The sequence below is a fragment of the Hydractinia symbiolongicarpus genome, chromosome 14, assembly GCF_029227915.1.
Source record: "Hydractinia symbiolongicarpus strain clone_291-10 chromosome 14, HSymV2.1, whole genome shotgun sequence".
In the NCBI taxonomy this organism is placed as follows: domain Eukaryota; kingdom Metazoa; phylum Cnidaria; class Hydrozoa; order Anthoathecata; family Hydractiniidae; genus Hydractinia; species Hydractinia symbiolongicarpus.
Window position 1 is genome coordinate 7,477,606 of NC_079888.1, and position 23,989 is coordinate 7,501,594.

The 23,989-nt window shown below is 44.2% G+C and overlaps 50 non-coding genes across 50 annotated transcripts; 34 read left to right on the top strand and 16 right to left on the bottom strand.

The window, feature by feature from the left end:
• Positions 1-543: 543 nt before the first annotated feature.
• Trnaq-uug (transfer RNA glutamine (anticodon UUG)) lies at positions 544-615 on the top strand. The gene has a single exon. It is a non-coding gene; the product is annotated as a tRNA-Gln (tRNA).
• Positions 616-821: 206 nt separating this feature from the next.
• Positions 822-894, bottom strand: Trnak-cuu (transfer RNA lysine (anticodon CUU)). Its single transcript has one exon. It is a non-coding gene; the product is annotated as a tRNA-Lys (tRNA).
• Positions 895-1,444: 550 nt separating this feature from the next.
• Positions 1,445-1,517, bottom strand: Trnak-cuu (transfer RNA lysine (anticodon CUU)). The gene has a single exon. It is a non-coding gene; the product is annotated as a tRNA-Lys (tRNA).
• A 1,190-nt stretch (positions 1,518-2,707) lies between these two features.
• Trnas-gcu (transfer RNA serine (anticodon GCU)) lies at positions 2,708-2,789 on the top strand. Its single transcript has one exon. It is a non-coding gene; the product is annotated as a tRNA-Ser (tRNA).
• Positions 2,790-2,796: 7 nt separating this feature from the next.
• Positions 2,797-2,868, top strand: Trnaq-uug (transfer RNA glutamine (anticodon UUG)). Its single transcript has one exon. It is a non-coding gene; the product is annotated as a tRNA-Gln (tRNA).
• A 1,469-nt stretch (positions 2,869-4,337) lies between these two features.
• Positions 4,338-4,419, top strand: Trnas-gcu (transfer RNA serine (anticodon GCU)). The gene has a single exon. It is a non-coding gene; the product is annotated as a tRNA-Ser (tRNA).
• Positions 4,420-4,960: 541 nt separating this feature from the next.
• Positions 4,961-5,042, top strand: Trnas-gcu (transfer RNA serine (anticodon GCU)). Its single transcript has one exon. It is a non-coding gene; the product is annotated as a tRNA-Ser (tRNA).
• Positions 5,043-5,049: 7 nt separating this feature from the next.
• On the top strand, positions 5,050-5,121 carry Trnaq-uug (transfer RNA glutamine (anticodon UUG)). The gene has a single exon. It is a non-coding gene; the product is annotated as a tRNA-Gln (tRNA).
• Positions 5,122-5,327: 206 nt separating this feature from the next.
• Trnak-cuu (transfer RNA lysine (anticodon CUU)) lies at positions 5,328-5,400 on the bottom strand. The gene has a single exon. It is a non-coding gene; the product is annotated as a tRNA-Lys (tRNA).
• Positions 5,401-5,583: 183 nt separating this feature from the next.
• On the top strand, positions 5,584-5,665 carry Trnas-gcu (transfer RNA serine (anticodon GCU)). Its single transcript has one exon. It is a non-coding gene; the product is annotated as a tRNA-Ser (tRNA).
• A 7-nt stretch (positions 5,666-5,672) lies between these two features.
• On the top strand, positions 5,673-5,744 carry Trnaq-uug (transfer RNA glutamine (anticodon UUG)). The gene has a single exon. It is a non-coding gene; the product is annotated as a tRNA-Gln (tRNA).
• Positions 5,745-5,948: 204 nt separating this feature from the next.
• Positions 5,949-6,021, bottom strand: Trnak-cuu (transfer RNA lysine (anticodon CUU)). Its single transcript has one exon. It is a non-coding gene; the product is annotated as a tRNA-Lys (tRNA).
• Positions 6,022-6,204: 183 nt separating this feature from the next.
• Positions 6,205-6,286, top strand: Trnat-ggu (transfer RNA threonine (anticodon GGU)). Its single transcript has one exon. It is a non-coding gene; the product is annotated as a tRNA-Thr (tRNA).
• Positions 6,287-6,293: 7 nt separating this feature from the next.
• Trnaq-uug (transfer RNA glutamine (anticodon UUG)) lies at positions 6,294-6,365 on the top strand. Its single transcript has one exon. It is a non-coding gene; the product is annotated as a tRNA-Gln (tRNA).
• Positions 6,366-6,915: 550 nt separating this feature from the next.
• On the top strand, positions 6,916-6,987 carry Trnaq-uug (transfer RNA glutamine (anticodon UUG)). The gene has a single exon. It is a non-coding gene; the product is annotated as a tRNA-Gln (tRNA).
• Positions 6,988-7,191: 204 nt separating this feature from the next.
• Trnak-cuu (transfer RNA lysine (anticodon CUU)) lies at positions 7,192-7,264 on the bottom strand. The gene has a single exon. It is a non-coding gene; the product is annotated as a tRNA-Lys (tRNA).
• Positions 7,265-7,813: 549 nt separating this feature from the next.
• On the bottom strand, positions 7,814-7,886 carry Trnak-cuu (transfer RNA lysine (anticodon CUU)). The gene has a single exon. It is a non-coding gene; the product is annotated as a tRNA-Lys (tRNA).
• A 550-nt stretch (positions 7,887-8,436) lies between these two features.
• Trnak-cuu (transfer RNA lysine (anticodon CUU)) lies at positions 8,437-8,509 on the bottom strand. Its single transcript has one exon. It is a non-coding gene; the product is annotated as a tRNA-Lys (tRNA).
• A 550-nt stretch (positions 8,510-9,059) lies between these two features.
• Positions 9,060-9,132, bottom strand: Trnak-cuu (transfer RNA lysine (anticodon CUU)). Its single transcript has one exon. It is a non-coding gene; the product is annotated as a tRNA-Lys (tRNA).
• A 1,190-nt stretch (positions 9,133-10,322) lies between these two features.
• Trnas-gcu (transfer RNA serine (anticodon GCU)) lies at positions 10,323-10,404 on the top strand. Its single transcript has one exon. It is a non-coding gene; the product is annotated as a tRNA-Ser (tRNA).
• A 7-nt stretch (positions 10,405-10,411) lies between these two features.
• Positions 10,412-10,483, top strand: Trnaq-uug (transfer RNA glutamine (anticodon UUG)). The gene has a single exon. It is a non-coding gene; the product is annotated as a tRNA-Gln (tRNA).
• A 2,220-nt stretch (positions 10,484-12,703) lies between these two features.
• Trnak-cuu (transfer RNA lysine (anticodon CUU)) lies at positions 12,704-12,776 on the bottom strand. Its single transcript has one exon. It is a non-coding gene; the product is annotated as a tRNA-Lys (tRNA).
• Positions 12,777-13,581: 805 nt separating this feature from the next.
• Trnas-gcu (transfer RNA serine (anticodon GCU)) lies at positions 13,582-13,663 on the top strand. Its single transcript has one exon. It is a non-coding gene; the product is annotated as a tRNA-Ser (tRNA).
• A 285-nt stretch (positions 13,664-13,948) lies between these two features.
• Positions 13,949-14,021, bottom strand: Trnak-cuu (transfer RNA lysine (anticodon CUU)). The gene has a single exon. It is a non-coding gene; the product is annotated as a tRNA-Lys (tRNA).
• Positions 14,022-14,204: 183 nt separating this feature from the next.
• Trnas-gcu (transfer RNA serine (anticodon GCU)) lies at positions 14,205-14,286 on the top strand. The gene has a single exon. It is a non-coding gene; the product is annotated as a tRNA-Ser (tRNA).
• Positions 14,287-14,571: 285 nt separating this feature from the next.
• Positions 14,572-14,644, bottom strand: Trnak-cuu (transfer RNA lysine (anticodon CUU)). The gene has a single exon. It is a non-coding gene; the product is annotated as a tRNA-Lys (tRNA).
• Positions 14,645-14,827: 183 nt separating this feature from the next.
• Trnas-gcu (transfer RNA serine (anticodon GCU)) lies at positions 14,828-14,909 on the top strand. The gene has a single exon. It is a non-coding gene; the product is annotated as a tRNA-Ser (tRNA).
• A 542-nt stretch (positions 14,910-15,451) lies between these two features.
• Trnas-gcu (transfer RNA serine (anticodon GCU)) lies at positions 15,452-15,533 on the top strand. Its single transcript has one exon. It is a non-coding gene; the product is annotated as a tRNA-Ser (tRNA).
• Positions 15,534-16,163: 630 nt separating this feature from the next.
• On the top strand, positions 16,164-16,235 carry Trnaq-uug (transfer RNA glutamine (anticodon UUG)). The gene has a single exon. It is a non-coding gene; the product is annotated as a tRNA-Gln (tRNA).
• A 462-nt stretch (positions 16,236-16,697) lies between these two features.
• On the top strand, positions 16,698-16,779 carry Trnas-gcu (transfer RNA serine (anticodon GCU)). The gene has a single exon. It is a non-coding gene; the product is annotated as a tRNA-Ser (tRNA).
• Positions 16,780-16,786: 7 nt separating this feature from the next.
• Positions 16,787-16,858, top strand: Trnaq-uug (transfer RNA glutamine (anticodon UUG)). The gene has a single exon. It is a non-coding gene; the product is annotated as a tRNA-Gln (tRNA).
• A 462-nt stretch (positions 16,859-17,320) lies between these two features.
• On the top strand, positions 17,321-17,402 carry Trnas-gcu (transfer RNA serine (anticodon GCU)). The gene has a single exon. It is a non-coding gene; the product is annotated as a tRNA-Ser (tRNA).
• Positions 17,403-17,409: 7 nt separating this feature from the next.
• On the top strand, positions 17,410-17,481 carry Trnaq-uug (transfer RNA glutamine (anticodon UUG)). Its single transcript has one exon. It is a non-coding gene; the product is annotated as a tRNA-Gln (tRNA).
• A 206-nt stretch (positions 17,482-17,687) lies between these two features.
• On the bottom strand, positions 17,688-17,760 carry Trnak-cuu (transfer RNA lysine (anticodon CUU)). Its single transcript has one exon. It is a non-coding gene; the product is annotated as a tRNA-Lys (tRNA).
• Positions 17,761-17,943: 183 nt separating this feature from the next.
• Trnas-gcu (transfer RNA serine (anticodon GCU)) lies at positions 17,944-18,025 on the top strand. Its single transcript has one exon. It is a non-coding gene; the product is annotated as a tRNA-Ser (tRNA).
• Positions 18,026-18,032: 7 nt separating this feature from the next.
• Positions 18,033-18,104, top strand: Trnaq-uug (transfer RNA glutamine (anticodon UUG)). Its single transcript has one exon. It is a non-coding gene; the product is annotated as a tRNA-Gln (tRNA).
• A 204-nt stretch (positions 18,105-18,308) lies between these two features.
• Trnak-cuu (transfer RNA lysine (anticodon CUU)) lies at positions 18,309-18,381 on the bottom strand. Its single transcript has one exon. It is a non-coding gene; the product is annotated as a tRNA-Lys (tRNA).
• Positions 18,382-18,564: 183 nt separating this feature from the next.
• On the top strand, positions 18,565-18,646 carry Trnat-ggu (transfer RNA threonine (anticodon GGU)). Its single transcript has one exon. It is a non-coding gene; the product is annotated as a tRNA-Thr (tRNA).
• A 7-nt stretch (positions 18,647-18,653) lies between these two features.
• Positions 18,654-18,725, top strand: Trnaq-uug (transfer RNA glutamine (anticodon UUG)). Its single transcript has one exon. It is a non-coding gene; the product is annotated as a tRNA-Gln (tRNA).
• A 550-nt stretch (positions 18,726-19,275) lies between these two features.
• Positions 19,276-19,347, top strand: Trnaq-uug (transfer RNA glutamine (anticodon UUG)). The gene has a single exon. It is a non-coding gene; the product is annotated as a tRNA-Gln (tRNA).
• A 204-nt stretch (positions 19,348-19,551) lies between these two features.
• Trnak-cuu (transfer RNA lysine (anticodon CUU)) lies at positions 19,552-19,624 on the bottom strand. Its single transcript has one exon. It is a non-coding gene; the product is annotated as a tRNA-Lys (tRNA).
• Positions 19,625-21,525: 1,901 nt separating this feature from the next.
• On the top strand, positions 21,526-21,597 carry Trnaq-uug (transfer RNA glutamine (anticodon UUG)). The gene has a single exon. It is a non-coding gene; the product is annotated as a tRNA-Gln (tRNA).
• A 462-nt stretch (positions 21,598-22,059) lies between these two features.
• On the top strand, positions 22,060-22,141 carry Trnas-gcu (transfer RNA serine (anticodon GCU)). Its single transcript has one exon. It is a non-coding gene; the product is annotated as a tRNA-Ser (tRNA).
• Positions 22,142-22,148: 7 nt separating this feature from the next.
• Trnaq-uug (transfer RNA glutamine (anticodon UUG)) lies at positions 22,149-22,220 on the top strand. Its single transcript has one exon. It is a non-coding gene; the product is annotated as a tRNA-Gln (tRNA).
• Positions 22,221-22,426: 206 nt separating this feature from the next.
• On the bottom strand, positions 22,427-22,499 carry Trnak-cuu (transfer RNA lysine (anticodon CUU)). Its single transcript has one exon. It is a non-coding gene; the product is annotated as a tRNA-Lys (tRNA).
• Positions 22,500-22,682: 183 nt separating this feature from the next.
• On the top strand, positions 22,683-22,764 carry Trnas-gcu (transfer RNA serine (anticodon GCU)). Its single transcript has one exon. It is a non-coding gene; the product is annotated as a tRNA-Ser (tRNA).
• A 7-nt stretch (positions 22,765-22,771) lies between these two features.
• Positions 22,772-22,843, top strand: Trnaq-uug (transfer RNA glutamine (anticodon UUG)). The gene has a single exon. It is a non-coding gene; the product is annotated as a tRNA-Gln (tRNA).
• A 204-nt stretch (positions 22,844-23,047) lies between these two features.
• Trnak-cuu (transfer RNA lysine (anticodon CUU)) lies at positions 23,048-23,120 on the bottom strand. The gene has a single exon. It is a non-coding gene; the product is annotated as a tRNA-Lys (tRNA).
• A 183-nt stretch (positions 23,121-23,303) lies between these two features.
• Positions 23,304-23,385, top strand: Trnat-ggu (transfer RNA threonine (anticodon GGU)). Its single transcript has one exon. It is a non-coding gene; the product is annotated as a tRNA-Thr (tRNA).
• A 7-nt stretch (positions 23,386-23,392) lies between these two features.
• Positions 23,393-23,464, top strand: Trnaq-uug (transfer RNA glutamine (anticodon UUG)). The gene has a single exon. It is a non-coding gene; the product is annotated as a tRNA-Gln (tRNA).
• The last annotated feature ends 525 nt before the right edge of the window (positions 23,465-23,989 follow it).

Below are 23,989 nucleotides of genomic sequence, written 5' to 3' on the forward strand. Positions count from 1 at the left end.
TTTTTGAACTCTGATTTAATCATTTGTTTAAGAAATGCGTGAGGAAGGGATGATTTATCTAAAATTGACTAAGCCATATTTAAATGCTTTTAAGTCATTTCTTCAACATTTGCCAGGTTTTTAGCAGGACTCATGCTTAGAGGAGAATTGGTGATTTCCACGGCGCGTTCATAATGCAATCAAAAGTGCAGCAGAAAACGCCCATTGTGGGGCTCGAATCCACGACCCTGAGATTAACAGTCTCATGCTCTACCGACTGAGCTAGCCGGGCTGATTCGTTATTAGGTTCCGCCATTAAAGCCGTCTTGGACTTACGCAATAATTGACCACACCTAAGATTACTTAAAATTGGGCCACTCGCGTAATCCTACTGTTTGGGCTGGTAAAAGGTTACGTGAGTCAAAACAGGTTCACCAATGTTAGCTTTCCACAACGTAGACGTGGTACAGAAACAGACGAGGTGGCCGATTGGTTAAGGCGATAGACTGCTAATCCATTGGGCTCTGCCCGCGTGGGTTCTAATCCCATCTTCGTCGCACATTCGGTTCTATGGTGTAATGGTTAGCATTCTGGACTTTGAATCCAGCGATCCGAGTTCAAATCTCGGTAGAACTTGAACTTGTTCTCGAATTCTGATTTAATATTTTGTTTAAAAAATACGTGAGTGAAAGGCTGATTTATCTAAAATTGACTAAGCCATATTTGAATGCTTTCAAGTCATTTCTTCAACATTTGCCAGGTTTATGGCGGAACTCATGCTTAGAAGGGAATTAGTGATTTCCACGGCGCGTTCGTAATGCAATCCAAAGTCTATCAGAAAAAGCCCAACGTGGGGCTCGAACCCACGACCCTGAGATTAAGAGTCTCATGCTCTACCGACTGAGCCAGCCGGGCTGATTCGTTATTAGGTTCCGCCATTAAAGTCGTCTTAGACTTACGCAACAATTGACCACACCTAAGATTACTTAAAATTGGGCCACTCGCGTAATCCTACTGTTTGGGCTGGTAAAAGGTTACGTGAGTCGAAACAGGTTCAGCAATGTTAGCTTTCAATAGAGTAGACGTCGTACAGAAACAGACGAGGTGGCCGAGTGGCTAAGGCGATGGACTGCTAATCCTTCGGGTTCTGCCCGCGTGGGTTCGAATCACATCTTCGTCGCACATGCGGTTCTATGGTGTAATGGTTAGCACTCTGGACTTTAAATCCAGCAATCCGAGTTCAAATCTCGGTAGAAACTGACCTTCTTTTTGAATTCTGATTTAATCTTTTGTTTAAAAAATACGTGAGGGAAAGGCTGATTTATTTAAAATTGACTAAGCCATATTTGAATGCTTTCAAGTCATTTCTTCAACATTTGCCAGGTTTATGGCAGAACTCATGCTTAGAGGAGAATTGGTGATTTCCACGGCGCTTTGGTAATGCAATTAAAAGTGTATCAGAAAACGCCCAACGTGGGGCTCGAACCCACGACCCTGAGATGAAGAGTCTCATGCCCTACCGACTGAGCCAGCCGGGCTGATTCGTTATTAGGTTCCGCCATTAAAGCCGTCTTGGACTTACGCAACAATTGACCACGCCTAAGATTACTTAAAATTGGGCCACTCGCGTAATCCTACTGTTTGAGCTGGTAAAAGGTTACATGAGTCGAAACAGGTTCAGCAATGTTGGCTTTCCATAAAGTAGACGTGGTACAGAAACAGACGAGGTGGCCGAGTTGGTAAGGCGATGGACAGCTAATCCATTGGGCTCTGCCTGCGTGGGTTCGAATCCCACTTCGTCGCACATTCGGTTCTATGATGTAATGGTTAGCACTCTAGACTTTGAACCCAGCGATCCGAGTTGAAATTTCGGTAGAACCTGATTTTCTTTTTGAACTCTGATTAAATCATTTGTTTAGGAAATGCGTGAGGAAGGGATGATTTTTCTAAAATGGTCTTGGACTTACGCAACAATTGACCACACCTAAGGTTACTTAAAATTGGGCGACTCGCGTAATCCTACTGTTTGGGCTGGTAAAAAGTTACGTGAGTCCAAACAGGTTCAGCAATGTTAGCTTTCCATAGAGTGGACGTGGTACAGAAACAGACGAGGTGGCCGAGTGGTTAAGGCGATGGACTGCTAATCCATTGGGCTCTGCCCGCGTGGGTTCGAATCCCACTTCGTCGCACATTCGGTTCTATGATGTAATGGTTAGCTCTCTGGACTTTGAACCCAGCGATCCGAGTTCAAATCTCGGTAGAACCTGATTTTCTTTTTGAATTTTGATTTAATCTTTTGTTTAAAGAAAACGTGAGGGAAAGGCTGATTTATTTAAAATTGACTAAGCCATATTTGAATGCTTTCAAGTCACTTCTTCAACATTTGCCAGGTTTATGGCAGAACTCATGCTTAGAAGAGAATTGGTGATTTCCACGGCGCGTTCGTAATGCAATTAAAAGTGTATCATAAAACGCCCAACGTGGGGCTCGAACCCACGACCCTGAGATTAAAAGTCGCATGCTCTACCGACTAAGCTAGCCGGACTGATTCGTTATTAGGTTCCGCCATTAAAGCCGTCTTGGACTTACGCAACAATTGACCATACCTAAGGTTACTTAAAATTGGGCGACTCGCGTAATCCTACTGTTTGGGCTGGTAAAAGGTTACGTGAGTCGAAACAGGTTCAGCAATGTTAGCTTTCCATAAAGTGGACGTGGTACAGAAACAGACGAGGTGGCCGAGTGGTTAAGGCGATGGACTGCTAATCCATTGGGCTCTGCCCGCGTGGGTTCGAATCCCATCTTCGTCGCACATTCGGTTCTATGGTGTAATGGTTAGCACTCTGGACTTTGAATCCAGCGATCCGAGTTTAAATCTCGGTAGAACCTGACCTTCTTTTTGAATTCTGATTTAATCTTTTGTTTATAAAAAACGTGAGGGAAAGGCTGATTTATTTAAAATTGACTAAGCCATATTTGAATGCTTTCAAGACATTTCTTCAAAATTTGCCAGGTTTATGGCAGAACTCATGCTTAGAGGGGAATTGGTGATTTCTAAGGCGCGTTGGTAATGCAATTAAAAGTGTATCAGAAAACTCCCAACGTGGGGCCCGAACCCACAATCCTACGATGAAGAGTCTCATGCTGTACGGACTGCGCTAGCCGGGCCGATTCGTTATTAGATTCCGCCGTTAAAGCCGTCTTGGACTTACGCAACAATTGACCACGCCTAAGATTACTTAAAATTGGGCCACTCGCGTAATCCTACTGTTTGAGCTGGTAAAAGGTTACGTGAGTTGAAACAGGTTCAGCAATGTTGGCTTTCCATAAAGTAGACGTGGTACAGAAACAGACGAGGTGGCCGAGTGGTTAAGGCGATGGACTGCTAATCCATTGGGCTCTGCCTGCGTGGGTTCGAATCCCACTTCGTCGCACATTCGGTTCTATGATGTAATGGTTTGCACTCTAGACTTTGAACCCAGCGATCCGAGTTGAAATCTCGATAGAACCTGATTTTCTTTTTGCACTCTGATAAAAATCATTTGCTTAGGAAATGCGTGAGGAAGGGATGATTTTTCTAAAATGGTCTTGGACTTACGCAACAATTGACCTCACCTAAGGTTACTTAAAATTGGGCGACTCGCGTAATCCTACTGTTTGGGCTGGTAAAAAGTTACGTGAGTCGAAACAGGTTCAGCAATGTTAGCTTTCCATAAAGTGGACGTGGTACAGAAACAGACGAGGTGGCCGAGTGGTTAAGGCGATGGACTGCTAATCCATTGGGCTCTGCCCGCGTGGGTTCGAATCCCACTTCGTCGCACATTCGGTTCTATGATGTAATGGTGAGCACTCTGGACTTTGAACCCAGCGATCCGAGTTCAAATCTCGGTAGAACCTGATTTTCTTTTTGAACTCTGATTTAATCATTTGTTTAAGAAATGCGTGAGGAAGGGATAATTTATCGAAAATTGACTAAGCCATATTTGAATGCTTTCAAGTCATTTCTTCAAAATTTGCCAGGTTTTTGGCAGAACTCATGCTTAGAGGGGAATTGGTGATTTCCATGGCGCGTTCGTAATGCAATCCCAAGTCTATCGTAAAGAGTCTAACGTGGGGTTCGAACCCACGACCCTGAGATTAAGAGTCTCATGCTGTACCGACTGCGCTAGCCGGGCCGATTCGTTATTAGATTCCGCCGTTAAAGCCGTCTTGGACTTACGCAACAATTGACCACGCCTAAGATTACTTGAAATTGGGTCGCTCGCGTACTCCTACTGTTTGGGCTGGTAAAATGTCACGTGATTCGAAACAGGTTCAGCAATGTTAGCTTTCCATAAAGTAGACGTAGTACAGAAACAGACGAGGTGGCCGAGTGGTTAAGGCGATGGACTGCTAATCCATTGGGCTCTGCCCGCGTGGGTTTGAATCCCATCTTCGTCGCACATTCGGTTCTATACTGTAATGGTTAGCACGCTGGACTTTGACTGCAGCGATCCGAGTTCAAATCTCAGTAGAACCTGACCTTCTTTTCGAATTCTGATTTAATCTTTTGTTTAAAAAATACGTGAGTGAAAGGCTGATTTATCTAAAATTGACTAAGCCATATTTGAATGCTTTCAAGTCATTTCTTCAACATTTGCGAAGTTTATGGCGGAACTAATGCTTAGAGGTGAATTGGTAATTTCCATGGCGCGTTCGAAATGCAATCTAAAGTCTATCAGAAAACGCCCAACGTGGGGCTCGAACTCACGACCCTGAGATTAAGAGTCTCATGCTGTACCGACTGCGCTAGCCGGGCCGATTCGTTATTAGATTCCGCCGTTAAAGCCGTCTTGGACTTACGCAACAATTGACCACGCCTAAGATTACTTAAAATTGGGCCACTCGCGTAATCCTGCTGTTGGAGCTGGTAAAAGGTTACGTGAGTCGAAAAAGGTTCAGCAATGTTAGCTTTCCATAAAGTAGACGTGGTGCAGAAACAGACGAGGTGGCCGAGTGGTTAAGGCGATGGACTGCTAATCCATTGGGCTCTGCCCGCGTGGGTTCGAATCCCATCTTCGTCGCACATTCGGTTCTATGGTGTAATGGTTAGCCCTCTGGACTTTGAATCCAGCGATCCGAGTTCAAATCTCGGTAGAACCTGACCTTCTTTTTGAATTCTGATTTAATCTTCTGTTTAAAGAAAACGTGAGGGAAAGGCTGATTTATTTAAAATTGACAAAGCCATATTTGAATACTTTTAAGTCATTTCTTTAACATTTGCCATGTTTATGGTAGAACTCATGCTTAGAGGAGAATTGGTGATCTCCACGGCGCGTTCGTAATGCAATTAAAAGTGTATCAGAAAACGCCCAACGTGGGGCTCGAACCCACGACCCTGAGATTAAGAGTCTCATGCGCTACCGACTGAGCTAGCCGGGCTGATTCGTTATTAGGTTCCGTTATTAAAGCTGTCTTGGACTTACGCAACAATTGACCACACCTTAAATTACTTAAAATTGGGGCATTCGCGTAATCCCACTGTTTGGGCTGGTAAAAGGTTACGTGAGTCGAAACAGGTTCAGCAATGTTAGCTTTCTATAACGTAGACGTGGAACAGAAACAGACGAGGTGGCCGAGTGGTTAAGGCGATGGACTGCTAATCCATTGGGCTCTGCCCGCGTGGGTTCGAATCCCATCTTCGTCGCACATTCGGTTCTATGGTGTAATGGTTAGCACTCTGGACTTTGAATCCAGCGATCCGAGTTCAAATCTCGGTAGAACCTGACCTTCTTTTTGAATTCTTATTTAATCTTTTGTTTAAAAAATACGTGAGGAAAGGCTGATTTATTTAAAATTGACTAAGCCATATTTGAATGCTTTCAAGTCATTTCTTCAACATTTGCCAGGTTTTTGGCAGGACTCATGCTTAGAGGAGAATTGGTGATTTCCACGGCGCGTTCGTAATGCAATAAAAGTTTATCAGAAAAAGCCCAACGTGGGGCTCGAACCCACGACCCTGAGATTAAGAGTCTCATGCTCTACCGACTGAGCTAGCCGGGCTGATTCGTTACTAGGTTCCGCCATTAAAGCCGTCTTGGACTTACACAACAATTGACCACACCTAAGATTACTTAAAATTGGGCCACTCGCGTAATCCTACTATTTGGGCTGGTAAACAGTTACGTGAGTCAAAACAGGTTCAGCAATGTTAGCTTTCCATAACGTAGACGTGGTACAGAAACAGACGAGGTGGCCGAGTGGTTAAGGCGATGGACTGGTAATCCATTGGGCTCTGCCGGCGTGGGTTCGAATCCCATCTTCGTCGCACATTCGGTTCTATGGTGTAATGGTTAGCACTCTGGACTTTGAATCCAGCGATCCGAGTTCAAATCTCGGTAGAACTTGACCTTCTTTTTGAATTCTTATTTAATCTTTTGTTTAAAAAATACGTGAGGAAAGGCTGATTTATTTAAAATTGACTAAGCCATATTTGAATGCTTTCAAGTCATTTCTTCAACATTTGCCAGGTTTTTGGCAGGACTCATGCTTAGAGGGGAATTGGTGATTTCCACGGCGCGTTCATAATGCAATTAAATGTGCAGCAGAAAACGCCCATTGTGGGGCTCGAATCCACGACCCTGAGATTAAGAGTCTCATGTTTTACCAACTGAGCTAGCCGGGCTGATTCGTTATTAGGTTCCGTTATTAAAGCTGTCTTGGACTTACGCAACAATTGACCACACCTTAAATTACTTAAAATTGGGGCACTCGCTTAATCCCACTGTTTGGGCTGGTAAAAGGTTACGTGAGTCGAAACAGGTTCAGCAATGTTAGCTTTCCATAACGTAGACGTGGTCCAGAAACAGACGAGGTGGCCGAGTGGTTAAGGCAATGAACTGCTAATCCATTGGGCTCTGCCCGCGAGGGTTCGAATCCCATCTTCGTCGCACATTCGGTTCTATGGTGTAATGGTTAGCACTCTGGACTTTGAATCCAGCGATCCGAGTTCAAATCTCGGTAGAACCTGACCTTCTTTTTGAATTCTTATTTAATCTTTTGTTTAAAAAATACGTGAGGAAAGGCTGATTTATTTAAAATTGACTAAGCCATATTTGAATGCTTTTAAGTCATTTCTTCAACATTTGCCAGGTTTATGGCAGAACTCATGCTTAGAGGAGAATTGGTGATTTCCACGGCGCGTTCGTAATGTAATAAAAGTTTATCAGAAAATGCCCAACGTGGGGCTCGAACCCACGACCCTGAGATTAAGAGTCTCATGCTCTACCGACTGAGCTAGCCGGGCTGATTCGTTATTAGGTTCCGCCATTAAAGCCGTCTTAGACTTACACAACAATTGACCACACCTAAGATTACTTAAAATTGGGCCACTCGCGTAATCCTACTATTTGGGCTGGTAAACAGTTACGTGAGTCAAAACAGGTTCAGCAATGTTAGCTTTCCATAAAGTAGACGTGGTACAAAAACAGACGAGGTTGCCGAGTGGTTAAGGCGATGGACTGCTAATCCATTGGGCTCTGCCCGCGTGGGTTCGAATCCCACTTCGTCGCACATTCGGTTTTATGATGTAATGGTTAGCGCTCTGGACTTTGTATCCAGCGATCGGAGTTCAAATCTCGGTAGAACCTAACGTTCTTTTTGAATTCTTATTTAATCTTTTGTTTGAAAAATACGTGAAGGAAAGGCTGATTTATTCAAAATTGACTAAGCCATATTTGAATGCTTTCAAGTCATTTCCTCAAAATTTGCCAGGTTTATGGCAGAACTCATGCTTAGAGAGGAATTGGTGATTTCCACGGCGCGTTCATAATGCAATTAAAAGAGCAGCAGAAATCGCCCAACGTGGGGATCGAAGCCACGACCTTGAGATTAAGAGTCCCATGCTCTACCCACTGAGCTAGCCGGGCTGATTCGTTATTAGGTTCCGCCATTAAAGCCGTCTTGGACTTACGCAACAATTGACCACACCTTAAATTACTTAAAATTGGGCCACTCGCGTAATCCTACTGTTTGGGCTGGTAAAAGATTACGTGAGTCGAAACAGGTTCAGCAATGTTAGCTTTCCATAGAGTTGACGTCGTACAGAAACAGACGAGGTGGCCGAGTGGCTAAGGCGATGGACTGCTAATCCTTCGGGCTCTGCCCGCGTGGGTTCGAATCACATCTTCGTCGCACATGCGGTTCTATGGTGTAATGGTTAGCACTCTGGTCTTTGAATCCAGCAAATTGAGTTCAAATCTCGGTAGAACCTGATCTTCTTTTGGAATTCTGATTTAATCTTTTGTTTAAAAAATACGTGAAGGAAAGGCTGATTTATTTAAAATTGACTAAGCCATATTTGAATGCTTTCAAGTCATTTCTTCAACATTTGCCAGGTTTATGGCAAAACTCATGCTTAGAGGAGAATTGGTGACTTCCACGGCGCGTTCGTAATGCAATTAAAAGTGTATCAAAAAACGCCCAACGTGGGGCTCGAACCCACGACCCTGAGATTAAGAGTCTCATGCTCTACCGACTGAGCCAGCCGGGCTGATTCGTTATTAGGTTCCGCCATTAAAGTCGTCTTAGACTTACGCAACAATTGACCACACCTAAGATTACTTAAAATTGGGCCACTCGCGTAATCCTACTGTTTGGGCTGGTAAAAGGTTACGTGAGTCGAAACAGGTTCAGCAATGTTAGCTTTCAATAGAGTAGACGTCGTACAGAAACAGACGAGGTGGCCGAGTGGCTAAGGCGATGGACTGCTAATCCTTCGGGTTCTGCCCGCGTGGGTTCGAATCACATCTTCGTCGCACATGCGGTTCTATGGTGTAATGGTTAGCACTCTGGACTTTAAATCCAGCAATCCGAGTTCAAATCTCGGTAGAAACTGACCTTCTTTTTGAATTCTGATTTAATCTTTTGTTTAAAAAATACGTGAGGGAAAGGCTGATTTATTTAAAATTGACTAAGCCATATTTGAATGCTTTCAAGTCATTTCTTCAACATTTGCCAGGTTTATGGCAGAACTCATGCTTAGAGGAGAATTGGTGATTTCCACGGCGCTTTGGTAATGCAATTAAAAGTGTATCAGAAAACGCCCAACGTGGGGCTCGAACCCACGACCCTGAGATGAAGAGTCTCATGCCCTACCGACTGAGCCAGCCGGGCTGATTCGTTATTAGGTTCCGCCATTAAAGCCGTCTTGGACTTACGCAACAATTGACCACGCCTAAGATTACTTAAAATTGGGCCACTCGCGTAATCCTACTGTTTGAGCTGGTAAAAGGTTACATGAGTCGAAACAGGTTCAGCAATGTTGGCTTTCCATAAAGTAGACGTGGTACAGAAACAGACGAGGTGGCCGAGTTGGTAAGGCGATGGACAGCTAATCCATTGGGCTCTGCCTGCGTGGGTTCGAATCCCACTTCGTCGCACATTCGGTTCTATGATGTAATGGTTAGCACTCTAGACTTTGAACCCAGCGATCCGAGTTGAAATTTCGGTAGAACCTGATTTTCTTTTTGAACTCTGATTAAATCATTTGTTTAGGAAATGCGTGAGGAAGGGATGATTTTTCTAAAATGGTCTTGGACTTACGCAACAATTGACCACACCTAAGGTTACTTAAAATTGGGCGACTCGCGTAATCCTACTGTTTGGGCTGGTAAAAAGTTACGTGAGTCCAAACAGGTTCAGCAATGTTAGCTTTCCATAGAGTGGACGTGGTACAGAAACAGACGAGGTGGCCGAGTGGTTAAGGCGATGGACTGCTAATCCATTGGGCTCTGCCCGCGTGGGTTCGAATCCCACTTCGTCGCACATTCGGTTCTATGATGTAATGGTTAGCTCTCTGGACTTTGAACCCAGCGATCCGAGTTCAAATCTCGGTAGAACCTGATTTTCTTTTTGAATTTTGATTTAATCTTTTGTTTAAAGAAAACGTGAGGGAAAGGCTGATTTATTTAAAATTGACTAAGCCATATTTGAATGCTTTCAAGTCACTTCTTCAACATTTGCCAGGTTTATGGCAGAACTCATGCTTAGAAGAGAATTGGTGATTTCCACGGCGCGTTCGTAATGCAATTAAAAGTGTATCATAAAACGCCCAACGTGGGGCTCGAACCCACGACCCTGAGATTAAAAGTCGCATGCTCTACCGACTAAGCTAGCCGGACTGATTCGTTATTAGGTTCCGCCATTAAAGCCGTCTTGGACTTACGCAACAATTGACCATACCTAAGGTTACTTAAAATTGGGCGACTCGCGTAATCCTACTGTTTGGGCTGGTAAAAGGTTACGTGAGTCGAAACAGGTTCAGCAATGTTAGCTTTCCATAAAGTGGACGTGGTACAGAAACAGACGAGGTGGCCGAGTGGTTAAGGCGATGGACTGCTAATCCATTGGGCTCTGCCCGCGTGGGTTCGAATCCCATCTTCGTCGCACATTCGGTTCTATGGTGTAATGGTTAGCACTCTGGACTTTGAATCCAGCGATCCGAGTTTAAATCTCGGTAGAACCTGACCTTCTTTTTGAATTCTGATTTAATCTTTTGTTTATAAAAAACGTGAGGGAAAGGCTGATTTATTTAAAATTGACTAAGCCATATTTGAATGCTTTCAAGACATTTCTTCAAAATTTGCCAGGTTTATGGCAGAACTCATGCTTAGAGGGGAATTGGTGATTTCTAAGGCGCGTTGGTAATGCAATTAAAAGTGTATCAGAAAACTCCCAACGTGGGGCCCGAACCCACAATCCTACGATGAAGAGTCTCATGCTGTACCGACTGCGCTAGCCGGGCCGATTCGTTATTAGATTCCGCCGTTAAAGCCGTCTTGGACTTACGCAACAATTGACCACGCCTAAGATTACTTAAAATTGGGCCACTCGCGTAATCCTACTGTTTGAGCTGGTAAAAGGTTACGTGAGTTGAAACAGGTTCAGCAATGTTGGCTTTCCATAAAGTAGACGTGGTACAGAAACAGACGAGGTGGCCGAGTGGTTAAGGCGATGGACTGCTAATCCATTGGGCTCTGCCTGCGTGGGTTCGAATCCCACTTCGTCGCACATTCGGTTCTATGATGTAATGGTTTGCACTCTAGACTTTGAACCCAGCGATCCGAGTTGAAATCTCGATAGAACCTGATTTTCTTTTTGCACTCTGATAAAAATCATTTGCTTAGGAAATGCGTGAGGAAGGGATGATTTTTCTAAAATGGTCTTGGACTTACGCAACAATTGACCTCACCTAAGGTTACTTAAAATTGGGCGACTCGCGTAATCCTACTGTTTGGGCTGGTAAAAAGTTACGTGAGTCGAAACAGGTTCAGCAATGTTAGCTTTCCATAAAGTGGACGTGGTACAGAAACAGACGAGGTGGCCGAGTGGTTAAGGCGATGGACTGCTAATCCATTGGGCTCTGCCCGCGTGGGTTCGAATCCCACTTCGTCGCACATTCGGTTCTATGATGTAATGGTGAGCACTCTGGACTTTGAACCCAGCGATCCGAGTTCAAATCTCGGTAGAACCTGATTTTCTTTTTGAACTCTGATTTAATCATTTGTTTAAGAAATGCGTGAGGAAGGGATAATTTATCGAAAATTGACTAAGCCATATTTGAATGCTTTCAAGTCATTTCTTCAAAATTTGCCAGGTTTTTGGCAGAACTCATGCTTAGAGGGGAATTGGTGATTTCCATGGCGCGTTCGTAATGCAATCCCAAGTCTATCGTAAAGAGTCTAACGTGGGGTTCGAACCCACGACCCTGAGATTAAGAGTCTCATGCTGTACCGACTGCGCTAGCCGGGCCGATTCGTTATTAGATTCCGCCGTTAAAGCCGTCTTGGACTTACGCAACAATTGACCACGCCTAAGATTACTTGAAATTTGACCACTCGCGTACTCCTACTGTTTAAGCTGGTAAAAGATTACGTGAGTCGAAACAGGTTCAGCAATGTTATCTTTCCATAAATTAGACGTGGTACAGAAACAGACGAGGTGGCCGAGTGGTTAAGGCGATGGACTGCTAATCCATTGGGCTCTGCCCGCGTGGATTCGAATCCCACTTCGTCGCACATTCGATTCTATGATGTAATGGTTAGCACTCTGGACTTTGAACCCAGCGATCCGAGTTGAAATCTCGGTAGAACCTGATTTTCTTTTTGAACTCTGATTAAATCATTTGTTTAAGAAATGCGTGAGGAAGGGATGATTTTTCTAAAATGGTCTTGGACTTACGCAACAATTGACCACACCTAAGGTTACTTAAAATTGGGCGACTCGCGTAATCCTACTGTTTGGGCTGGTAAAAGGTTACGTGAGTCGAAACAGGTTCAGCAATGTTAGCTTTCCATAAAGTGGACGTGGTACAGAAACAGACGAGGTGGCCGAGTGGTTAAGGCGATGGACTGCTAATCCATTGGGTTCTGCCAGCGTGGGTTCGAATCCCACTTCGTCGCACATTCGGTTCTATGATGTAATGGTTAGCACTCTGGACTTTGAACCCAGCGATCCGAGTTCAAATCTTGGTAGAACCTGACCTTCTTTTTGAATTCTGATTTAATCTTTTGTTTAAAGAAAACGTGAGGGAAAGGCTGATTTATTTAAAATTGACTAAGCCATATTTGAATGCTTTCAAGTCATTTCTTTAACATTTGCCAGGTTTATGGCAGAACTCATGCTTAGAGGAGAATTGGTGATTTCCACGGCGCGTTCGTAATGCAATTAAAAGTGTATCAGAAAACGCCCAACGTGGGGCTCGAACCCACGACCCTGAAATTAAGAGTCTCATGCTCTACCGACTGAGCTAGCCGGGCTAATTCGTTATTAGGTTCCGCCTTTAAAGCCGTCTTGGACTTACGCAACAATTGACCACACCTAAGGTTATTTAAAATTGGGGACTCGCGTAATCCTACTGTTTGGGCTGGGAAAAGGTTACGTGAGTCGAAACAGGTTCAGCAATGTTAGCTTTCCATAAAGTGGACGTCGTACAGAAACAGACGAGGTGGCCGAGTGGCTAAGGCGATGGACTGCTAATCCTTCGGGTTCTGCCCGCGTGGGTTCGAATCACATCTTCGTAGCATATGCGGTTCTATGGTGTAATGGTTAGCACTCTGGACTTTAAATCCAGCAATCCGAGTTCAAATCTCGCTAGAACCTGACCTTCTTTTTGAATTCTGATTTAATCTCTTGTTTAAAAAATACGTGAGGGAAAGGCTGATTTATTTAAAATTGACTAAGCCATATTTGAATGCTTTCAAGTCATTTCTTCAACATTTGCCAGGTTTATGGCAGAACTCATGCTTAGAGGAGAATTGGTGATTTCCACGGCGCTTTGGTAATGCAATTAAAAGTGTATCAAAAAACGCCCAACGTGGGGCTCGAACCCACGACCCTGAGATGAAGAGTCTCATGCCCTACCGACTGAGCCAGCCGGTCTGATTCGTTATTAGGTTCCGCCATTAAAGCCGTCTTGGACTTACGAAACAATTGACCACACCTAAGATTACTTAAAATTGGGCCACTCGCGTAATCCTACTGCTTGGTATAGTAAAATGTTACGTGAGTCGAAACAGGTTCAGAAATGTTAGCTTTCCGTTAAGTAGACGTGGTACAGAAACAGACGAGGTGGCCGAGTGGTTAAGGCGATGGACTGCTAATCCATTGGGCTCTGCCCGCGCGGGTTCGAATCCCATCTTCGTCGCACATTTGGTTCTATGGTGTAATGGTTAGCACTCTGGACTTTGAATCCAGCGATCCGAGTTCAACTCTCGGTACAACCTGACCTTCTTTTTGAATTTTGATTTAATCTTTTGTTTAAAGAAAACGTGAGGGAAAGGCTGATTTATTTAAAATTGACTAAGCCATATTTGAATGCTTTCAAGTCACTTCTTCAACATTTGTCAGGTTTATGGCAGAACTCATGCTTAGAAGAGAATTGGTGATTTCCACGGCGCGTTCGTAATGCAATTAAAAGTGTATCAGAAAACGCCCAACGTGGGGCTCGAACCCACGACCCTGAGATTAAGAGTCTCATGCTCTACCGACTAAGCTAGCCGGACTGTTTCGTTATTAGATTCCGCCATTAAAGCCGTCTTGGACTTACGAAACAATTGACCACACCTAAGATTACTTAAAATTGGGCCACTCGCGTAATCCTACTGCTTGGTGTAGTAAAATGTTACGTGAGTCGAAACAGGTTCAGAAATGTTAGCTTTCCATTAAGTAGACGTGGTACAGAAACAGACGAGGTGGCCGAGTGGTTAAGGCGATGGACTGCTAATCCATTGGGCTCTGCCCGCGCGGGTTCGAATCCCATCTTCGTCGCACATTTGGTTCTATGGTGTAATGGTTAGCACTCTGGACATTGAATCCAGCGATCCGAGTTCAACTCTCGGTAGAACCTGACCTTCTTTTTGAATTTTGATTTAATCTTTTGTTTAAAGAAAACGTGAGGGAAAGGCTGATTTATTTAAAATTGACTAAGCCATATTTGAATGCTTTCAAGTCACTTCTTCAACATTTGTCAGGTTTATGGCAGAACTCATGCTTAGAAGAGAATTGGTGATTTCCACGGCGCGTTCGTAATGCAATTAAAAGTGTATCAGAAAACGCCCAACGTGGGGCTCGAACCCACGACCCTGAGATTAAGAGTCTCATGCTCTACCGACTAAGCCAGCCGGACTGATTCGTTATTAGGTTCCGCCATTAAAGCCGTCTTGGACTTAAGCAACAATTGACCACACGTAAGGTTACTTAAAATTAAGCGACTCGCGTAATCCTACTGTTTGGGCTGGTAAAAGGTTACGTGAGTCGAAACAGGTTCAGCAATGTTAGCTTTCCATAAAGTGGACGTGGTACAGAAACAGACGAGGTGGCTGAGTGGTTAAGGCGATGAACTGCTAATCCATTGGGCTCTGCCCGCGTGGGTTCGAATCCCATCTTCGTCGCACATTCGGTTCTTTGGTGTAATGGTTAGCATTCTGGACTTTGAATCCAGCGATCCCAGTTCAAATCTCGGTAGAACCTGACCTTTTTTTCGAATTCTTATTTAATCTTTTGTTTAAAAAATACGTGAGTGAAAGGCTGATTTATCTAAAATTGACAAAGCCATATTTGAATGCTTTTAAGTCACTTCTTCAACTTTTGCCAAGTTTATGGCACCACTCCTGCCTAGAAGGAGACTTGGTGATTTCCATGGCGCGTTCGTAATGCAATCCAAAGTCTATCAGAAAAAGCCCAACGTGGGGCTCGAACCCGCGACCCTGAGATTAAGAGTCTCATACTTTACCGACTGAGCTAGCCGGGTTGATTCGTTTTTAGGTGCCGCCACTAAAGCCGTCCTGGACTTACGCAACAATTGACCACACCTAAAATTACTTAAAATTGGGTCGCTCGCGTACTCCTACTGTTTGGGCTGGTAAAATGTCACGTGATTCGAAACAGGTTCAGCAATGTTAGCTTTCCATAAAGTAGACGTAGTACAGAAACAGACGAGGTGGCCGAGTGGTTAAGGCGATGGACTGCTAATCCATTGGGCTCTGCCCGCGTGGGTTTGAATCCCATCTTCGTCGCACATTCGGTTCTATGCTGTAATGTTTAGCACGCTGGACTTTGACTGCAGCGATCCGAGTTCTAATCTCAGTAGAACCTGACCTTCTTTTCGAATTCTGATTTAATCTTTTGTTTAAAAAATACGTGAGGGAAAGGCTGATTTATTTAAAATTGACTAAGCCATATTTCAATGCTTTCAAGTCATTTCTTCAACATTTGCCAGGTTTATGGCAGAACTCATGCTTAGAGGAGAATTGATGATCTCCACGGCGCGTTTGTAATGCAATCCAAAGTCTATCAGAAAATGCCCAACGTTGGCCTCGAACCCATGACCCTGAGATTAAGAGTCTCATGCTCTACCGACTGAGCTAACCGGGCTGATTCGTTATTAGGTGCCGCCACTAAAGCCGTCCTGGACTTACGCAACAATTGACCACACCTAAAATTACTTAAAATTGGGTCGCTCGCGTACTCCTACTGTTTGGGCTGGTAAAAGGTTACGTAAGTCGAAACAGGTTCAGCAATGTTAGCTTTCCATAAAGTAGACGTGGTGCAAAAACAGACGAGTTGGCCGAGTGGTTAAGGCGATGGACTGCTAATCCATTGGGCTCTGCCCGCGTGGGTACGAATCCCATCTTCGTCGCACATTCGGTTCTATGGTGTAAGGGTTAGCACTCTGGACTTTGAATCCAGCGATCCGGGTTCAAATCTCGGTAGAACCTGACCTTCTTTTTAAACCCTGATTTAATCATTTGTTTAAGAAATACGTGAGGAAAAGGCTGATTTATCTAAAATTGACTAAGCCATATTTTAATGCTTTCAAGTCATTTCTTCAACATTTGCGAAGTTTATGGCGGAACTAATGCTTAGAGGTGAATTGGTAATTTCCATGGCGCGTTCGAAATGCAATCTAAAGTCTATCAGAAAACGCCCAACGTGGGGCTCGATCTCACGACCCTGAGATTAAGAGTCTCATGCTGTACCGACTGCGCTAGCCGGGCCGATTCGTTATTAGATTCCGCCGTTAAAGCCTTCTTGGACTTACGCAACAATTGACCACGCCTAAGATTACTTAAAATTGGGCCACTCGCGTAATCCTGCTGTTGGAGCTGGTAAAAGGTTACGTGAGTCGAAAAAGGTTCAGCAATGTTAGCTTTCCATAAAGTAGACGTGGTGCAGAAACAGACGAGGTGGCCGAGTGGTTAAGGCGATGGACTGCTAATCCATTGGGCTCTGCCCGCGTGGGTACGAATCCCATCTTCGTCGCACATTCGGTTCTATGGTGTAAGGGTTAGCACTCTGGACTTTGAATCCAGCGATCCGGGTTCAAATCTCGGTAGAACCTGACCTTCTTTTTAAACCCTGATTTAATCATTTGTTTAAGAAATACGTGAGGAAAAGGCTGATTTATCTAAAATTGACTAAGCCATATTTTAATGCTTTCAAGTCATTTCTTCAACATTTGCGAAGTTTATGGCGGAACTAATGCTTAGAGGTGAATTGGTAATTTCCATGGCGCGTTCGAAATGCAATCTAAAGTCTATCAGAAAACGCCCAACGTGGGGCTCGATCTCACGACCCTGAGATTAAGAGTCTCATGCTGTACCGACTGCGCTAGCCGGGCCGATTCGTTATTAGATTCCGCCGTTAAAGCCTTCTTGGACTTACGCAACAATTGACCACGCCTAAGATTACTTAAAATTGGGCCACTCGCGTAATCCTGCTGTTGGAGCTGGTAAAAGGTTACGTGAGTCGAAAAAGGTTCAGCAATGTTAGCTTTCCATAAAGTAGACGTGGTGCAGAAACAGACGAGGTGGCCGAGTGGTTAAGGCGATGGTCTGCTAATCCATTGGGCTCTGCCCGCGTGGGTTCGAATCCCATCTTCGTCGCACATTCGGTTCTATGGTGTAATGGTTAGCCCTCTGGACTTTGAATCCAGCGATCCGAGTTCAAATCTCGGTAGAACCTGACCTTCTTTTTGAATTCTGATTTAATCTTCTGTTTAAAGAAAACGTGAGGGAAAGGCTGATTTATTTAAAATTGACAAAGCCATATTTGAATACTTTTAAGTCATTTCTTTAACATTTGCCAGGTTTATGGTAGAACTCATGCTTAGAGGAGAATTGGTGATCTCCACGGCGCGTTCGTAATGCAATTAAAAGTGTATCAGAAAACGCCCAACGTGGGGCTCGAACCCACGACCCTGAGATTAAGAGTCTCATGCGCTACCGACTGAGCTAGCCGGGCTGATTCGTTATTAGGTTCCGTTATTAAAGCTGTCTTGGACTTACGCAACAATTGACCACACCTTAAATTACTTAAAATTGGGGCATTCGCGTAATCCCACTTTTTGGGCTGGTAAAAGGTTACGTGAGTCGAAACAGGTTCAGCAATGTTAGCTTTCTATAACGTAGACGTGGAACAGAAACAGACGAGGTGGCCGAGTGGTTAAGGCGATGGACTGCTAATCCATTGGGCTCTGCCCGCGTGGGTTCGAATCCCATCTTCGTCGCACATTCGGTTCTATGGTGTAATGGTTAGCACTCTGGACTTTGAATCCAGCGATCCGAGTTCAAATCTCGGTAGAACCTGACATTCTTTTTGAATTCTTATTTAATCTTTTGTTTAAAAAATACGTGAGGAAAGGCTGATTTATTTAAAATTGACTAAGCCATATTTGAATGCTTTCAAGTCATTTCTTCAACATTTGCCAGGTTTTTGGCAGGACTCATGCTTAGAGGAGAATTGGTGATTTCCACGGCGCGTTTGTAATGCAATAAAAGTTTATCAGAAAACGCCCAACGTGGGGCTCGAACCCACGACCCTGAGATTAAGAGTCTCATGCTCTACCGACTGAGCTAGCCGGGCTGATTCGTTACTAGGTTCCGCCATTAAAGCCGTCTTGGACTTACACAACAATTGACCACACCTAAGATTACTTAAAATTGGGCCACTCGCGTAATCCTACTATTTGGGCTGGTAAACAGTTACGTGAGTCAAAACAGGTTCAGCAATGTTAGCTTTCCATAACGTAGACGTGGCACAGAAACAGACGAGGTGGCCGAGTGGTTAAGGCGATGGACTGGTAATCCATTGGGCTCTGCCGGCGTGGGTTCGAATCCCATCTTCGTCGCACATTCGGTTCTATGGTGTAATGGTTAGCACTCTGGACTTTGAATCCAGCGATCCGAGTTCAAATCTCGGTAGAACTTGACCATCTTTTTGAATTCTTATTTAATCTTTTGTTTAAAAAATACGTGAGGAAAGGCTGATTTATTTAAAATTGACTAAGCCATATTTGAATGCTTTCAAGTCATTTCTTCAACATTTGCCAGGTTTTTGGCAGGACTCATGCTTAGAGGGGAATTGGTGATTTCCACGGCGCGTTCATAATGCAATTAAATGTGCAGCAGAAAACGCCCATTGTGGGGCTCGAATCCACGACCCTGAGATTAAGAGTCTCATGCTCTACCAACTGAGCTAGCCGGGCTGATTCGTTATTAGGTTCCGTTATTAAAGCTGTCTTGGACTTACGCAACAATTGACCACACCTTAAATTACTTAAAATTGGGGCACTCGCGTAATCCCACTGTTTGGGCTGGTAAAAGGTTACGTGAGTCGAAACAGGTTCAGCAATGTTAACTTTCCATAACGTAGACGTGGTACAGAAACAGACGAGGTGGCCGAGTGGTTAAGGCGATGAACTGCTAATCCATTGGGCTCTGCCCGCGAGGGTTCGAATCCCATCTTCGTCGCACATTCGGTTCTATGGTGTAATGGTTAGCACTCTGGACTTTGAATCCAGCGATCCGAGTTCAAATCTCGGTAGAACCTGACCTTCTTTTTGAATTCTTATTTAATCTTTTGTTTAAAAAATACGTGAGGAAAGGTTGATTTATTTAAAATTGACTAAGCCATATTTGAATGCTTTTAAGTCATTTCTTCAACATTTGCCAGGTTTATGGCAGAACTCATGCTTAGAGGAGAATTGGTGATTTCCACGGCGCGTTCGTAATGCAATAAAAGTTTATCAGAAAACGCCCAACGTGGGGCTCGAACCCACGACCCTGAGATTAAGAGTCTCATGCTCTACCGACTGAGCTAGCCGGGCCGATTCGTTATTAGATTCCGCCGTTAAAGCCGTATTGGACTTACGCAACAATTGACCACGCCTAAGATTACTTAAAATTGGGCCACTCGCGTAATCCTACTGTTTGAGCTGGTAAAAGGTTACGTGAGTCGAAACAGGTTCAGCAATGTTGGCTTTCCATAAAGTAGACGTGGTACAGAAACAGACGAGGTGGCCGAGTTGGTAAGGCGATGAACTGCTAATCCATTGGGCTCTGCCTGCGTGGGTTCGAATCCCACTTCGTCGCACATTCGGTTCTATGATGTAATGGTTAGCACTCTAGACTTTGAACCCAGCGATCCGAGTTGAAATCTCGGTAGAACCTGATTTTCTTTTTGAACTCTGATTAAATCATTTGTTTAGGAAATGCGTGAGGAAGGGATGATTTTTCTAAAATGGTCTTGGACTTGCGCAACAATTGACCACACCTAAGGTTACTTAAAATTGGGCGACTCGCGTAATCCTACTGTTTGGGCTGGTAAAAAGTTACGTGAGTCGAAACAGGTTCAGCAATGTTAGCTTTCCATAAAGTGGACGTGGTACAGAAACAGACGAGGTGGCCGAGTGGTTAAGGCGATGGACTGCTAATCCATTGGGCTCTGCCCGCGTGGGTTCGAATCCCACTTCGTCGCACATTCGGTTCTATGATGTAATGGTTAGCACTCTGGACTTTGAATCCAGCAAACTGAGTTCAAATCTCGGTAGAACCTGATCTTCTTTTGGAATTCTGATTTAATCTTTTGTTTCAAAAATACGTGAAGGAAAGGCTGATTTATTTAAAATTGACTAAGCCATATTTGAATGCTTTCAAGTCATTTCTTCAACATTTGCCAGGTTTATGGCAGAACTCAGGCTTAGAGGAGAATTGATGATCTCCACGGCGCGTTTGTAATGCAATCCAAAGTCTATCAGAAAATGCCCAACGTTGGCCTCGAACCCATGACCCTGAGATTAAGAGTCTCATGCTCTACCGACTGAGCTAACCGGGCTGATTCGTTATTAGGTGCCGCCACTAAAGCCGTCCTGGACTTACGCAACAATTGACCACACCTAAAATTACTTAAAATTGGGCGACTCGCGTAATCCTACTGTTTGGGCTGGTAAAAAGTTACGTGAGTCGAAACAGGTTCAGCAATGTTAGCTTTCCATGAAGTGGACGTGGTACAGAAACAGACGAGGTGGCCGAGTGGTTAAGGCGATGGACTGCTAATCCATTGGGCTCTGCCCGCGTGGGTTCGAATCCCACTTCGTCCCACATTCGGTTCTATGATGTAATGGTTAGCACTCTGGACTTTGAATCCAGCAAACTGAGTTCAAATCTCGGTAGAACCTGATCTTCTTTTGGAATTCTGATTTAATCTTTTGTTTCAAAAATACGTGAAGGAAAGGCTGATTTATTTAAAATTGACTAAGCCATATTTGAATGCTTTCAAGTCATTTCTTCAACATTTGCCAGGTTTATGGCAGAACTCATGCTTAGAGGAGAATTGATGATCTCCACGGCGCGTTTGTAATGCAATCCAAAGTCTATCAGAAAATGCCCAACGTTGGCCTCGAACCCATGACCCTGAGATTAAGAGTCTCATGCTCTACCGACTGAGCTAACCGGGTTGATTCGTTATTAGGTGCCGCCACTAAAGCCGTCCTGGACTTACGCAACAATTGACCACACCTAAAATTACTTAAAATTGGGTTGCTCGCGTACTCCTACTGTTTGGGCTGGTAAAAGGTTACGTAAGTCGAAACAGGTTCAGCAATGTTAGCTTTCCATAAAGTAGACGTGGTGCAAAAACAGACGAGTTGGCCGAGTGGTTAAGGCGATGGACTGCTAATCCATTGGGCTCTGCCCGCGTGGGTACGAATCCCATCTTCGTCGCACATTCGGTTCTATGGTGTAAGGGTTAGCACTCTGGACTTTGAATCCAGCGATCCGGGTTCAAATCTCGGTAGAACCTGACCTTCTTTTTAAACTCTGATTTAATCATTTGTTTAAGAAATACGTGAGGAAAAGGCTGATTTATCTAAAATTGACTAAGCCATATTTTAATGCTTTCAAGTCATTTCTTCAACATTTGCGAAGTTTATGGCGGAACTAATGCTTAGAGGTGAATTGGTAATTTCCATGGCGCGTTCGAAATGCAATCTAAAGTCTATCAGAAAACGCCCAACGTGGGGCTCGAACTCACGACCCTGAGATTAAGAGTCTCATGCTGTACCGACTGCGCTAGCCGGGCCGATTCGTTATTAGATTCCGCCGTTAAAGCCATCTTGGACTTACGCAACAATTGACCACGCCTAAGATTACTTAAAATTGGGCCACTCGCGTAATCCTGCTGTTGGAGCTGGTAAAAGGTTACGTGAGTCGAAAAAGGTTCAGCAATGTTAGCTTTCCATAAAGTAGACGTGGTGCAGAAACAGACGAGGTGGCCGAGTGGTTAAGGCGATGGTCTGCTAATCCATTGGGCTCTGCCCGCGTGGGTTCGAATCCCATCTTCGTCGCACATTCGGTTCTATGGTGTAATGGTTAGCCCTCTGGACTTTGAATCCAGCGATCCGAGTTCAAATCTCGGTAGAACCTGACCTTCTTTTTGAATTCTGATTTAATCTTCTGTTTAAAGAAAACGTGAGGGAAAGGCTGATTTATTTAAAATTGACAAAGCCATATTTGAATACTTTTAAGTCATTTCTTTAACATTTGCCAGGTTTATGGTAGAACTCATGCTTAGAGGAGAATTGGTGATCTCCACGGCACGTTCGTAATGCAATTAAAAGTGTATCAGAAAACGCCCAACGCGGGGCTCGAACCCACGACCCTGAGATTAAGAGTCTCATGCGCTACCGACTGAGCTAGCCGGGCTGATTCGTTATTAGGTTCCGTTATTAAAGCTGTCTTGGACTTACGCAACAATTGACCACACCTTAAATTACTTAAAATTGGGGCATTCGCGTAATCCCACTGTTTGGGCTGGTAAAAGGTTACGTGAGTCGAAACAGGTTCAGCAATGTTAGCTTTCTATAACGTAGACGTGGAACAGAAACAGACGAGGTGGCCGAGTGGTTAAGGCGATGGACTGCTAATCCATTGGGCTCTGCCCGCGTGGGTTCGAATCCCATCTTCGTCGCACATTCGGTTCTATGGTGTAATGGTTAGCACTCTGGATTTTGAATCCAGCGATCCGAGTTCAAATCTCGGTAGAACCTGACCTTCTTTTTGAATTCTTATTTAATCTTTTGTTTAAAAAATACGTGAGGAAAGGCTGATTTATTTAAAATTGACTAAGCCATATTTGAATGCTTTCAAGTCATTTCTTCAACATTTGCCAGGTTTTTGGCAGGACTCATGCTTAGAGGAGAATTGGTGATTTCCACGGCGCGTTTGTAATGCAATAAAAGTTTATCAGAAAACGCCCAACGTGGGGCTCGAACCCACGACCCTGAGATTAAGAGTCTCATGCTCTACCGACTGAGCTAGCCGGGCTGATTTGTTACTAGGTTCCGCCATTAAAGCCGTCTTGGACTTACACAACAATTTACCACACCTAAGATTACTTAAAATTGGGCCACTCGCGTAATCCTACTATTTGGGCTGGTAAACAGTTACGTGAGTCAAAACAGGTTCAGCAATGTTAGCTTTCCATAACGTAGACGTGGCACAGAAACAGACGAGGTGGCCGAGTGGTTAAGGCGATGGACTGGTAATCCATTGGGCTCTGCCGGCGTGGGTTCGAATCCCATCTTCGTCGCACATTCGGTTCTATGGTGTAATGGTTAGCACTCTGGACTTTGAATCCAGCGATCCGAGTTCAAATCTCGGTAGAACTTGACCTTCTTTTTGAATTCTTATTTAATCTTTTGTTTAAAAAATACGTGAGGAAAGGCTGATTTATTTAAAATTGACTAAGCCATATTTGAATGCTTTCAAGTCATTTCTTCAACATTTGCCAGGTTTTTGGCAGGACTCATGCTTAGAGGGGAATTGGTGATTTCCACGGCGCGTTCATAATGCAATTAAATGTGCAGCAGAAAACGCCCATTGTGGGGCTCGAATCCACGACCCTGAGATTAAGAGTCTCATGCTCTACCAACTGAGCTAGCCGGGCTGATTCGTTATTAGGTTCCGTTATTAAAGCTGTCTTGGACTTACGCAACAATTGACCACACCTTAAATTACTTAAAATTGGGGCACTCGCGTAATCCCACTGTTTGTGCTGGTAAAAGGTTACGTGAGTCGAAACAGGTTCAGCAATGTTAGCTTTCCATAACGTAGACGTGGTACAGAAACAGACGAGGTGGCCGAGTGGTTAAGGCGATGAACTGCTAATCCATTGGGCTCTGCCCGCGAGGGTT